The sequence below is a fragment of the Nuphar pumila genome, chromosome 5 (genome assembly GCF_984573655.1).
Source record: "Nuphar pumila chromosome 5, dmNupPumi1.hap1.1, whole genome shotgun sequence".
Taxonomy (NCBI): domain Eukaryota; kingdom Viridiplantae; phylum Streptophyta; class Magnoliopsida; order Nymphaeales; family Nymphaeaceae; genus Nuphar; species Nuphar pumila.
In genome coordinates this window covers 9628994-9642108 of record NC_143253.1, presented here as the reverse complement: position 1 = coordinate 9642108, position 13115 = coordinate 9628994, and the positions used below count along the sequence as shown (strand labels likewise).

Sequence of the window (13115 nt, the reverse complement as noted above, 5' to 3'; positions counted from 1 at the left end):
TTGCTTAATATTAATTCCGGGTGGCGGATCCATGTAAACTTCTTCACTTAAACTTCCATTTAAAAAAATATTTTTTACGTCAAGTTGATAAATAAGCCATTTTTTGGTTGATGCAACAACTATTAAGGTCCTGACACTGATCATTCGAGCTACGGGAGCGAATGTTTCTTCATAATCAATGCCATATTCTTGGGAGTATCCCTTAGCGACTAATTTAGCTTTATATCGTTCCAAAGAGCCATCGCTTTTAGTTTTAACTTTGAAGACCCAGCGACACCCAATAGGTTTTTTGTGTGAGAGTAGATTAACTATTTCCCAAGTATTAGCCTTTTTTAATGCATTTAGTTCAACTTGCATTGCTTCAACCCAATGTGGTATAGATTTAGCTTGATTATAGTGAGCGGGTTCAAAATAAGAATGTAAGGTTATTAAACACGCCCGATAGTTGGGTGTTAAGGAATCATAGGATACAAACCTATTTGGGGGTATTGATATTCTAGAAGAATGTCTAACTTGTGGTTCCTCAGTAGATTCAGAAATTTGAGAGTATTTTTCGATGGTACTAATAGGATTTTCTTGATTTCTTCTTGAGTAAACATTCATATTTGTATCACTATCATTTGAGGGTATTATATCAAGATGGGACGCCTCACATGTATCTTCTATGTTTTCAAGAAAATCTTCTTGTATGTCATCAATAAGATCATATAAAAATATGTAATCAATTTCATTTGTTTCTTCTATTTTATCAAAATTGTTCTCTTCTTCTAGAAATGTTACATCTTTTGAAACATATAGTTTATCATTCTTAAAATCATAACATCTATACCCTTTTTTATTTTCACCATATCCTAGAAAAACACATTCAATTGCTTTTGGAGAAAACTTATCCCTTTTATGTAATAGGACAAAACATTTGCAACAAAAAATACGAAGACGATTGAAATCGGGTGAAAGTTTAAAGAGCTTTTCATAGGGAGAAGCATTTTTTAATTTAGAAGAGGGCATTCTATTGATTAGATAAGTTGCGGTTAGAACGGCTTCGGCCCAAAACTTCTTTGGAATATTCCTAGAAACAAGTAATAATCTAGCGGTTTCTATAATGTGCCTATGTTTTCTTTCCGCTAGGCCATTTTGTTGAGGAGTCCTAGGACATGACATTTGATGGCAAATTCCATTTTGGGTCAAATATTTTTGAAATTCGTGAGATAAATATTCGCCACCGGAATCGGATCTTAAAATAGATATGTTATTTTGGAATTGATTTTGAATTTTTTTATGAAAATCTTTAAAGAAGGTAAATACTTTCGATTTATGACTAAGAAAATAAATCCAAACATACCGAGTAAAATCATCAATAAAAGTAACATAATACGAATAGCCCCCTTTAGACATAACCGGAGAAGGCCCCCAAACATCTGAATGCACCAATTCAAAAGGTCTTGATGAAAGAAAAGTTCTAGTTGGAAATGGAATAGATTTCATTTTTCAAAAAATGCAATCTTTGCAATTAATTTCTTTTTCCTTACAAAATTTGTTTCCAAAAGAAAAGATATACATTTTGGAATAACTTGGATGACCAAGTCTTTTATGCCAAGTTTCCATGTTTTTTTCTTGGACATAAGAACAAAAATAATTTGTAGGGAGATCGAAATGGTCCATATAATAGAAGTCTCCCTTTCTATGGCCTTGCCCAATCCGCTTCCCGGACCGGAGATCCTGCACAAAGCAACCATTAGATAAGAAAGATATTTCACATCCATGGTCGGCAATTTGAGAGACCGAAAAAAAGTTTAAATTTAGTTTGGGAACAACTCTTACTTTTGGAACACAAAAATTTTGAGAATCATTAAAAGAGCCAATGCTTTAAATTTTTAAAAAAGTTCCATCGGCCGTAGAGACACAAGAGTCCTTTGAATTGGTGCAAACATCAATAAGTGCATTTTCATGGGGGGTCATATGAAAAGAGGCTCCGGAGTCAAGGATCCAAGAATACGTACCGGGTGATGATGTAGAAGCAATAGCCGCACCCGATGTGGAGGAAGAAACTTTTAGAATTTGTTGAAGAGCCATAGATATTTGTCCAAGAGTTTCCTTGAGGTCATTGTTCTTGCCTTCATTTTCTTTGGTGGTAGTTTCTTCAAGAGAGGCCACCTTAGGCTTGAAAGTTCCATTAAGCTTTGGGCAAGCGGGTTTAATGTGACCCGGCTCATAGCAATGATGACAAACAATCATTTTTCTTCCTCCATTGTAGTTTCCTTGTTTCCCAAAATGAGGAGGTTTATAGGTTCTTACATTGTTACCCGGTTTTGATACGACAAGTACTTCATCAACATGTTTACTCATGCCAAACCTTGTCTCCTCTTGAGTGATTTCGGCAATAGCATCCTCAATAGGAGGAAAAATAGATCTATGGAGAAGTGAGGATCTCACTTGCTCGAATTCGGGACGTAGCCCCAAAAAGAAATTGAAATAATCGTTCTTGTTCCATTCGTTTTTGTATTAAATCAATATCTTCCATAGAAACCCATTTTCGCTCTAAAAGAGCCAATTCATCCCATAGTGGGTTTAGGGCACTATAATAGTCTTGAATGCTAGAATCACCTTGTTTGGTGGTTCTAATCTTTTCTTGCAAGAAATATGCTCTTGCAAGATCCTTTTGGGTATACATACCCTTCATAAAGGACCAAGCCTCATTGGCTCTACGAAATTTAGCTATATTAGCACATACCTTAAGCTCAACATTGTTCATAAACCACGCAAGGATTTTTGCGTGATTGTTTTCCCAATCTTCCACTTCCTTTTGATGGTTTTCAATGGCCTTGAGACGAGCATCTCCTTCAAGAGCCTTTTCTTGACCTCTTTAGTTCTTTGTGAGCATAAGCTTAGGTTCTGGAACGATAACCATGACAAAACCCCAAAGTTTATTTCCTTTGAGATTATTTTCCATTGCCGATGCCCACATCGTATAATTCTTTCCATTGAGCTTGAAGGATAGGTCAATCTTTGCCTCCATGATGTTGCCAAGAAGTGAGAAGAGATCCACCAAATATGAAATACACGAACCACATCTTTCCTTCAAGAATCGAGTGGCTCTGATACCATGTAATGAGATATTGCGGAAATATAAAGAGTGCTTATGAGCACTTACAACAATGAACAAAAGAGACAATATCACAAGTCCACTAAGGGACAATACAAGCACAAGCCTTTAAGAAGGCAACAATATAAAAAGCCTCTTCTCGAAAAGAGAGAGAGCTCTCAAGAATAAATAATATACAAGGGGTTCACCCCTATTTATACAAGAGGGAGAGGAGAAAAAAGGAGGCCAAAGGCCTCAAAAGGAGAGCCCAAAAGGGGGCTCCCATGGAGTCGTTGGGAGCCCCCAACGGTCACATTTGTGACCGTTGGGGGCTCCAACGACTCTATGGTTGGAGCCCCTTTTGGTGCTTAAAAAATACAAAAAATAAATGTAAAAAATAAAAAAAGAAAAAATACATTTTAACAAAAACCAAAAATAGTTGTATTCTAAAACAACTATGTGAAATTACAAAAATACCCCTATCGGGTATTGATGTAATATTATATATATACATATGTATATATATAAGAGGTACATTTTAACAATAATATGACCTTGGAAATGACAAAGCCCCAATCATACGACAGGCTTAAACTTCGACTTAGGCAACATGAACCATAGTCACAGATATCAGCGATATTTTGAAAATGTCGTGATATTATCGCGTTATATTCATCAAACGATATTATAGGTAAAATATCACCAAATTGATAATATCACGATATTATCAACTATTTTTATTGTTTTTACTTCATTTCTACGTCTTAAAGGTGTTTTTCTTCTTTATTTTGTATTTTTTACTTATTTCTTTTAGTATATACTATATATGTATTTTATTATCTAAACATGATATTTTCTTACTTGTTTTTGTTGTTATATATATATATATATATATACTTTTTTTTTAATGCCCCGAGATTTATCACCAAACCGATAATATAGCAAGAAATAGCTTCGCCGAGATATAGCCGATACCGATATTTGTGACTATGACATGAATTACACATGCTAAAGAAGTAGATATTCAACAGTAATTACCACTATCTAAATTATACATAGAAGTGACGTTATCCACCATACAAGTGATGCTCAAAACATGAAGGTGAAAGCCTATATATGCAAAGCCACACCAAAATTTGACCTTATATTTTGATTAAACCTTTTCAGAAACAGCAATTCAGTTCAAACTGTTAGAGATACTAGTTCTATGTTCGTATTGTATATGAGGGGTATTTCAGTCCATTAAGTTAAAAGGCCATGTGTAGTCTTATGTAATTGTGTGTAAGGGTATTCCTGTAATTGGCACATCACAAACATATATATATACCCAAGGGCGTCCCAAAGAGGGCACAACCTCCTCTCTTTTAACATCTCTCTTTCTTCCTTTCTTTCTCTCTTTCTTCCTTGTGTTGCAAGTAGGGGTGTCAACAGGTCGGGTTTGGTTTGGACCAAAGTGGAACCAGACTTGGACCTGAATCACTGATTTTTGAGTACAGTATCGGGTCCGGACCGAGTCTAATCAGGTCCACTATAAGAGAAACCATACCCGGACCTGATAAGAACTACATCAACCAGACCCGGACCATACCCGGTAAAATAATATTTTTTATCATTTTTACATTGAAAAATTGTGGGTCTTAATCGGAACTCGGGTCGGGCCCAGGTCTTAATAGGGTCTTCTTACTTATCACCATACCCGGACCCTATAGGGTTTGGTCTAGGTAAACCCGACCTGTTGACACCCCTAGTTGCAAGGCACGACCTTCAAGGGAATCTTCACATGGTATAGGAGCAGGTGGCAGGTAAGTCCTTGGCAAATCTTGGGTACTGATTCTTATCTCTTCCTATTTCTTTCTTTCATTTTTCTTATCTCTTCTTCTATCTCTTTATATTTCTTTTCTCCCTCTTTCATATCTCTACTTCCTCTTATTTTTCTCCTTCTTTATCCTTGTTCTTTCTCCTTACAATATATTCTGATCATTGATATCATGTTTAAGGTTGTTTTTGTTCAGACTGTTTTAACTTTTATCAATTGATAAATTCAGATCTGTTCCCTTTCAATCTCTCACAAACTGTTCTTTATAGATCTGAACTACAGAATTATATCCGGTTTCCTTCAGATCTGATCTACAGAATCAGATTTGATCTCCTTGGGGACCAAGGAAGTGTCGTTTTCATGCCCTATAAAAAAAAGAAAACAAAGGGGATTCATTTTGCCTCTATATTTATATATGTTTCGCATTATTTTCCTTCGACCCAAAAAAAAGGTTGTTTCTTGCTGATGTTGGCATCTCTGCAGACTGTTGGGCCAACCTAAATCTACTTTTCTCCTTGTTTTCTTCAGATTCATATTCTTTTTCTTTATGTTTTGTTTCTTCTTTTGGTCTGTTCTGTTATGGCTTCGCCCAATCCCATTAACTCTTCTTTCCTGAGTCAGTTGGTCACTGAAAAATTGGACGAGACCAACTTCGTTACCTGAAAAAAACAGATTATCCCATTCATCAGTAGCCATGATTTGATGGGGCACCTCAATTGATCTGAGCCTGTCCCTTCAGAATTTGTGTCCAAAACCCAGGAAGTTACTAAAGGGAAAAAGAGACAGTTAAAGATAAATCTGATGGATCTGTCATTTTGGTCATGTTGAAAGAAGCACCAAACCCTAGGTAGAGAGAGAGATAGAGGGAAAGATAGGAGAGAGAGAGTGAGAGGGAGAGACGTCTGCAGAGAGAAAAACACTTCACCCTTTCATTAGGGCATCTCTCTATGTTAAATAGAGAGAGGTTAAAAAGACTAATTACATCTAAGCCCTTTATGAAAAAAATAATTTCAAATAACCTCTAATATAAAAAGACTTAACTTAAAACCACCTATTCTCAACACTCTCCCTCAAGCTGGAGCATAGATATCAATCATGCTCAGCTTGTCACAACATTTTGAGAAATTAGGTCTCGCCAGGGCTTTGGTAAAAACATCCGCTACTTGATCTTCGGAAGATACATGATCGGTGCAGATAAACCCAGCTTGAACCAGGTCACGAACATAGTGACAGTCAACTTCAATATGTTTAGTCCTTTCATGAAACACTGGGTTGTTGGCAATATATGTAGCAGCCCTATTGTCACACATCATCAACATAGGAAGGGATACTTTTTCCTGAAGCTCGGTCAAGACTGATTTTACCCACATAATCTCAGCTGCAGTCTAGGCCATTGCTCGGTATTCAGATTCAGCACTCGACCTGGCTACAACGGTTTGTTTCTTACTCCTCCAGGTAACAAGATTTCCTCCCACAAACACACAAAATCCAGATGTTGACTTCCTATCTTTGACAGATCCTGCGTAATCTACGTCAGTGTAGGCAACCACATCCAACGATGGATTTCGTTTAAACAACAGACCTTTACCAGGAGATGACTTTAAATACCGAAGAACCATCATAGCTGCATCCCAGTGAACTTTTGTAGGTTTGTCCATGAACTGACTGATTTTACTCACGACTAATGAAATGTCAGGTCTAGTAACAACCACATATAGCAACTTACCCACCAAGGATCTAAAGCTGGCACTATCTACATAGTCAGACTTCTCATCGAACATGTGAGTTTTGGGATCCATTGGAATATTAGTTGGCTTAGCTCCAAGCATTCCAGTCTCTTTTAATAAGTCCAACACATACTTTCTTTGAGACAACACTAAGCCCTCTATGTTCGTGACCTCAAATAATTTGTGAAACCATGCCCGCGGACTCTGCTTCAGGCCATAAATAGCCTTCTTCAACTTGCACACCTTCTGACACTCCCCCTGAACCTCGAACCCTGGAGGTTGTTGCATGTAGACTATTTCATGCAAATCCCCATACAAAAAGGCATTCTTGACATCCAACTGAAACAAGGGTCATCCATGGTGCACAGCAACAGAAAGAACGAGACGAATAGTGCCAAGACGAGCAACTGGGGAGAAAGTTTCAAAAAAGTCAACCTCATAAGTCTGAGTGTAGCCTTTTGCAACCAACCGGGCTTTGTACCGTTCAATCGACCCATCCGAGTTATACTTAATGCTATATACCCATTTGCAGCCTACAATATCTGCATCTGTGGGAGGATCAACCAAGTCCCAAGTGCCTCGAGACCATAGGGCATCCATCTCATCACGCATAGCCTGCATCCAGTTGGAGTCGACTAGAGCTTGACTGTGATGAAGCGGAACAGAAGAGGCAGACAGAGCAAAAATAAAATTCTTCGTAGAAGCCCCAAGATTAGCTTCTGATACAAATTGTGTGATGGGGTAAAGAATGCACTGTCTCTTTCCCTTGCGCAGAGCAATGGGAAGATCAACATCAGATGTAGGGGCAACAGTTTGCTCAGAAATACTTACCTGAGGAGAAGGAGGTGATGGCGGCATGGAGGTAGGAGGCACCCTGTGCGTGTATACTATGGGAGGGTTTCGGAAGCGAGACACCTGACACTGAAACCAAGGACTGAGGAGGAAGCGACTCTAACGGAAAGGGAGAAATCGACAGAGGAAGGATATCACCAAGGCTCTCCTGTAGTCTGGGAGTAGTACTTGAAAAATAAGGAATAGACTCAAAGAAGGCAACGTCCGCACTAACATACTCTTTATGCGATATAGGGTCGTAGCAACGATATCCTTTTTGGTTCTTAGGATACCCAAGGAAAACACATTTAATAGACTGCGCAGCAAGTTTATCTCGATCCGGACCCAGCTTATGCACAAAACACACACATCCAAACACTTTAGGGGGGATAGGGAAGAGAGGAGCCTCTGGATGGAAAATTTGAATAGGGATCTGGTCTTCTACAGAGCTTGACGGCATGCGATTTATCAGAAAACCAGCTGTCAGAACCGCATCGCCCCAGTATGAAGCAGGCATATTGGATTGAATCATAAGGCATCGAGCAACATTAAGGATTTGTCTATGTTTCCTCTCAGCCACCCCATTTTGCTGAGAGGTATGGGGGCATGTAAATTGAGGTTAAATCCCATTACCAGAATAGAATTGAAGTAAGTCTTTGGATTTGAACTCAAGAGCATTATCAGTGCGAACAATTTTAACACATACATCAAATTGAGTTTTTATCTCGGCAATTAAAGATTTAAGAATGACAGGACCTTGAGACCGATCTTTTAACAGGAACACCCATGATAACCTTGAGAAGTCATCAACAATAACTAGATAATAACGACACTGAGACCTATTCGGAATCCTACTCGGACCCCACATATCGACATGAAGAAGATCAAACACTCCTTGACTTGACGAACTCTGACTAGTGGGGAAAGAGCTTCGACAATGTTTTCCCAATTGACATGTTTCACACTGAAAAGAAACTGAGGGAGGTATATGAGGAATGACACGACGAAGTTTTATCACTGGAAGGTGACCCAAACGATGATGCCACAATAGAGGACTTGAGGATGATGTACCAGCAGAATAGGCCGAAACTTCTGGTTGGTGTAGGTAATACAGACCACCTTCCTCATAGCCGCCACCAATCTTTCTCCCCGTCAGCAAGTCCTGAAAGGTGCACCCCATAGGATCAAAAATCACTCTACAATTCAAATCTTTTGTCATTCGACTGACGAATAGTAAATTCTGTGGAAACGAAGGAGCATGAAGAACATGCGACAATTGAAGAGTAGGAGTAATAGACATGCTTCCATGCCCTACAATTGGGGAAGAACTACCATCAGCAAGACGTGCCCCTTTTTGACCAGTCACAGGTTTTAAACCCAAAAAATTACTCGAATTTCCGCACAAGTGACCAAAGGCTCCAAAATCAATGATCCACCTATCACCTTGACCAGATAGGCAGGCCATCACCTGCCGAGCACACAACCTCCGCAACAGAAGACTTCGAAGTGGATGATCGTAAAGCAAGGAACTCGTCATATTCAGCCCTGCTAAGTGTTACATAATCATTGGAGGAATCTGCATCTGATTTAACCACTTGAGCCATAATATAAACAATTGGCTAGATTCACACAATCAAGGAGCAACCACACGCGCACACCCACAATCAACTACGAACCTGACTATATCAAGTTTTGATTTCACCAATGAAATCTGAGAAAAACGACTTGCTACTATTCAGATCCAAACTTAAAAATTTTAAAGAACCTTGACCAGCACCTTCCACCTCAACCGCGGATGGCTATTGGTTGCAAATCAAGATCACACATCCAACACGATAAAGTTGTGTCTGGTTTTCAGACTATCACACATCAGTTTTCCGCGACTACACAGTTTTCCACACCAGAGATAAAATCTGGACAGGCTTCAAGTGATACAAGGAATAGCGTGTGTTATCATCACGCATCAGCCACTAAGACAACCAGTAGCAGAACTCAACACAGAATCCCTCGACAAAAAAAAAATCCCACAAACAAAATATTTTCCCACACTGCAGGGAATCACGCCTGCTGCTTAAAAAAAATTCTGCAATAAGTTAACATGCTGCTTTCACAGCACATACTTTCCAGCCAAACAGATCACGACACAGCAGGGAACACGGCTGCTAATATTCATCTTCTGAAATCTACCAACAAAATAGAATCTGAGATAAACTCACCATCCAGATTCACAACTAGCGATAACTTGAGCACGCAGAAACATAGGCCTTCAAAGAACTCGGCAACAATACAGTGCAGAAAATTACAGCATCACGGCAAAGATAAACACAGCAAGGAATCACAGCAGGGGATCACGGCATCACAGCAGAAAATCAGGGCAGAAAACCATGATCCACACGCCACAGTCAACTTCCACGTCAATCGTCAGCAGACCCGATCTCCACTTGATAGGTAGTGGCTGGCGACTTCAACCATGACAGAAAATCAAAGACTTGATTTTCTTTCCCAAGCCTTCCTAACAAACATACCCAGATCTGAGTAAGATCTGATTCCTTCCCCTTTTTTCAGATCTTCACCCTGTACACGACGAGTTCTGGCACCCACGACCATTGGGTCTTCATCCACCTTCCAGATCTGGCTTCAGATGTGAGTCATGACCTCCAGTCAGATCTTCATTGTCGTGACTAGGTCTAACTACAAATCTGTCGCCAGATCTGATCTTCACCAAGAGGCGTTGATCGCTGATCAGCAGAGGAGCGATATCCACCAAGAGGTTTTATTGCTTGAAGGAAACTGAGATTGGAGCTCAAGCACCCAAGATCGCACGTGGCTTTGATACCATGTTGAAAGAAGCACCAAACCCTAGGTAGAGAGAGAGATAGAGGGAAAGATAGAAGAGAGAGAGAGAGAGTGAGAGGGAGAGACGGCTGCACAGAGAAAAACACTTCACCCTTTCATTAGGGCATCTCTCTATGTTAAATAGAGAGAGACTAAAAAGACTAATTACATCTAAGCCCTTTATGAAAAAAATAATTTCAAATAACCTCTAATATAAAAAGACTTAACTTAAAACCACCTATTCTCAACAGGTCAAAACCCCATAATACATAGCTTGGCGCAAGAACGAACAAGCAGTTGTTGTGTTCATGACAACAACCCTTTCCCGATAGGTTCTACTTCACATTCCTTTTAGAGTTGCAACCAAAGAGTCATGGGGTATTCTTCACAGTTGGTTTGAGCATATTTTCACACCCAAGGTATATCATCCCAAATCAGAATTTGGTGCATTGAAGAGAGGTAATCTAAGTGTGTTTGAGTATCTAAATAAGATCGTAGTCATTGTGGCCAACTTGCAGCCATAGGGGGGCCTATATCTGATGATGACATTTGTTCTCAAACCCTGAGAGGATTATGTGATAAGTACAATATGTTCATTGCCATGTATATGGGCTGTGATCCAAGACCAAGCTTTGATAAGCTACGATTGATGCTTCTGGAGTTTAAGGCTATGTTCAATATGGCCCCTAAGAGAGACGATCCGCATTAGAACTCACACAAAGTCATGATTACTGCCAACACTCCATGTGGAAGAGGACGTGAGTGTGGGAACTATGATAATAGGAATGCTGGTTTGCTCCATACTCCTAGCCAAAATAATGGTGGTAGACAAAACGTAAAATGTCAGAAAGAAAGGACATTGTTGCGTGAAGAGCACTGCGTGAAGATCAGTTTGACGTTGAAAAGAACGAGCGTGAGGAGCAGTGCGTGAAGAGCAGATTGACACTGAAAAAGAAGAGTTTAACATTAGGTCTAATCTCCTTTAAATAGAGATTAGCCAAAATACCTAAGTTACAATAGAGCCCTGAAAAAAATGCATAATAACAAACTACCCCTGTCTATGTTTAAACTAACGAGTATAAAAGGCACATGCCTAATACTCTCAACACTCCCCCTCAAGCTGGAGCATAGATATCAATCATGCTCAGCTTGTCACAACATCTAAGGAAACTGGAACTAGCAAGAGGCTTGGTGAAGACGTCAGCTACTTGATCTTCAGATGAAACATGTTTAGTACAGATGATCCCAGTCTGCACCAAGTCTCGTACATAATGACAATCAACTTCAATATGTTTTGTTCTCTCATGGAACACCGGATTATTGGCAATATAGGTAGCAGCCTTGTTGTCACACATCATTGGATAAATTTTTAAAGTGTCTCGCTTTCTACTTGTTATATTATTTATTAAATGCTTGGAATAGGATGCATTTGTTAAATGGTTGCAACATGAATATGAATTATATATTGTTTTGATGTATTATATATTAAATGATTGCAACAGGATGCATTTGTTAAATGGTTGCAACATGAATATGAATTATATATTGTTTTGATGTATTATATATTAAATGATTGCAACAGGATGCATTTGTTAGATGGTTGGCTTGCATACATAATTCAGTTTTGAGATTAATAGATGAACTTTAATGTTATCTAGTCATGTTTTATTTTGTCAATGATAATATAAATCTTATATTTTAAGAAATTAGAAAAATATATATTTTCGATAACTATTCACTTTCCTTTCTCTTTCCTCTTCATTTCTCCTTTGAATCATTCGCTTCCAGCTAGCTTCCTAGGTCGCTTCCGATTCGCTTCTCTTCTCACTTCTGAGACGATTCCTGGTATGCTTCTAAGTTGTTTCCCGCTTCCTACAATTTTAAAGTACCTCGCTTCCCGCTTCCGCTTTCTGAATCGCTTCCCGCTTCCGCTTTCTGAATCGCTTTCCGCTTTCGCTTCCTCGACTGATGTAGTTGTTTATAAGAGTATTCCTATAATTGGCACATTACATACAAATATATATATATACGACTTCCTCTCTTTTAACCTCTCTCTTTCATCCTTTGTTTCTTGTTTTGCAGGGCATGACCATAAAAGGGAATCCACACACAAACATGAGAATTTCTTATTTGCTTTTCTCCTAGATGAACAAGCAAATAAATGTATATTTCAGCCACTGCATAAAATTTGAGGTCAAAAAGCAATAGGGGATTTTAATCATAGGCGCCAATTTTGCCGATAGTTCAAAAATATTGCAATATTAATATTTTTCATAATAGCATATAAAAATGTTAAAATGACATTATATTTTTTAACATATCGCCAATATATAGGTATAATGTTAATATCGTGATAGATTGATAATATCAAATTTTTCTTACTCTTATATATTAAGTACAGATTTTTTATGATTCATTGCTTTTTAAGAACCTTTTAAACTGTTTCTTTATATTTTTGTAGGAAAGTACTATTAATATTTAAAACCTTTTATTTTTATCTTTTTTTATTATTCTTTACATTTTTTATTTTTTAAATGCCAAGATTTTCTATAGAAAACTGCTTCTTCTAAAATCACCCGACAAAACTATAGACATAGCTAGGACCGATACTGGTTATTATGATTTTAAATATGTATTTTAAAGCAGCAATTGTTTGATTGACTTGATTCTTTTATCTAAGAGGAACAAAAGCAGACATGTATAGTAACAGAACTTCCAATATCCCAATTATAACTGATCATCTCTAGAATATATCTGCATAATATTTCCTCCTACCATGGTAGTTACTGATGAAAAGTTTGAAAAGAATGTTGAATTTGTGGTA

At 38.2% G+C, this 13115-nt stretch overlaps 1 protein-coding gene across 7 annotated transcripts in view; it reads right to left on the bottom strand.

Moving 5' to 3' along the window:
- LOC149836714 (rho GTPase-activating protein 7-like) overlaps nt 1-13115 on the bottom strand; it is a 75726-nt gene that overhangs the window by 57690 nt on the left and 4921 nt on the right. The gene's annotated exons all lie outside the window — the stretch shown is intronic.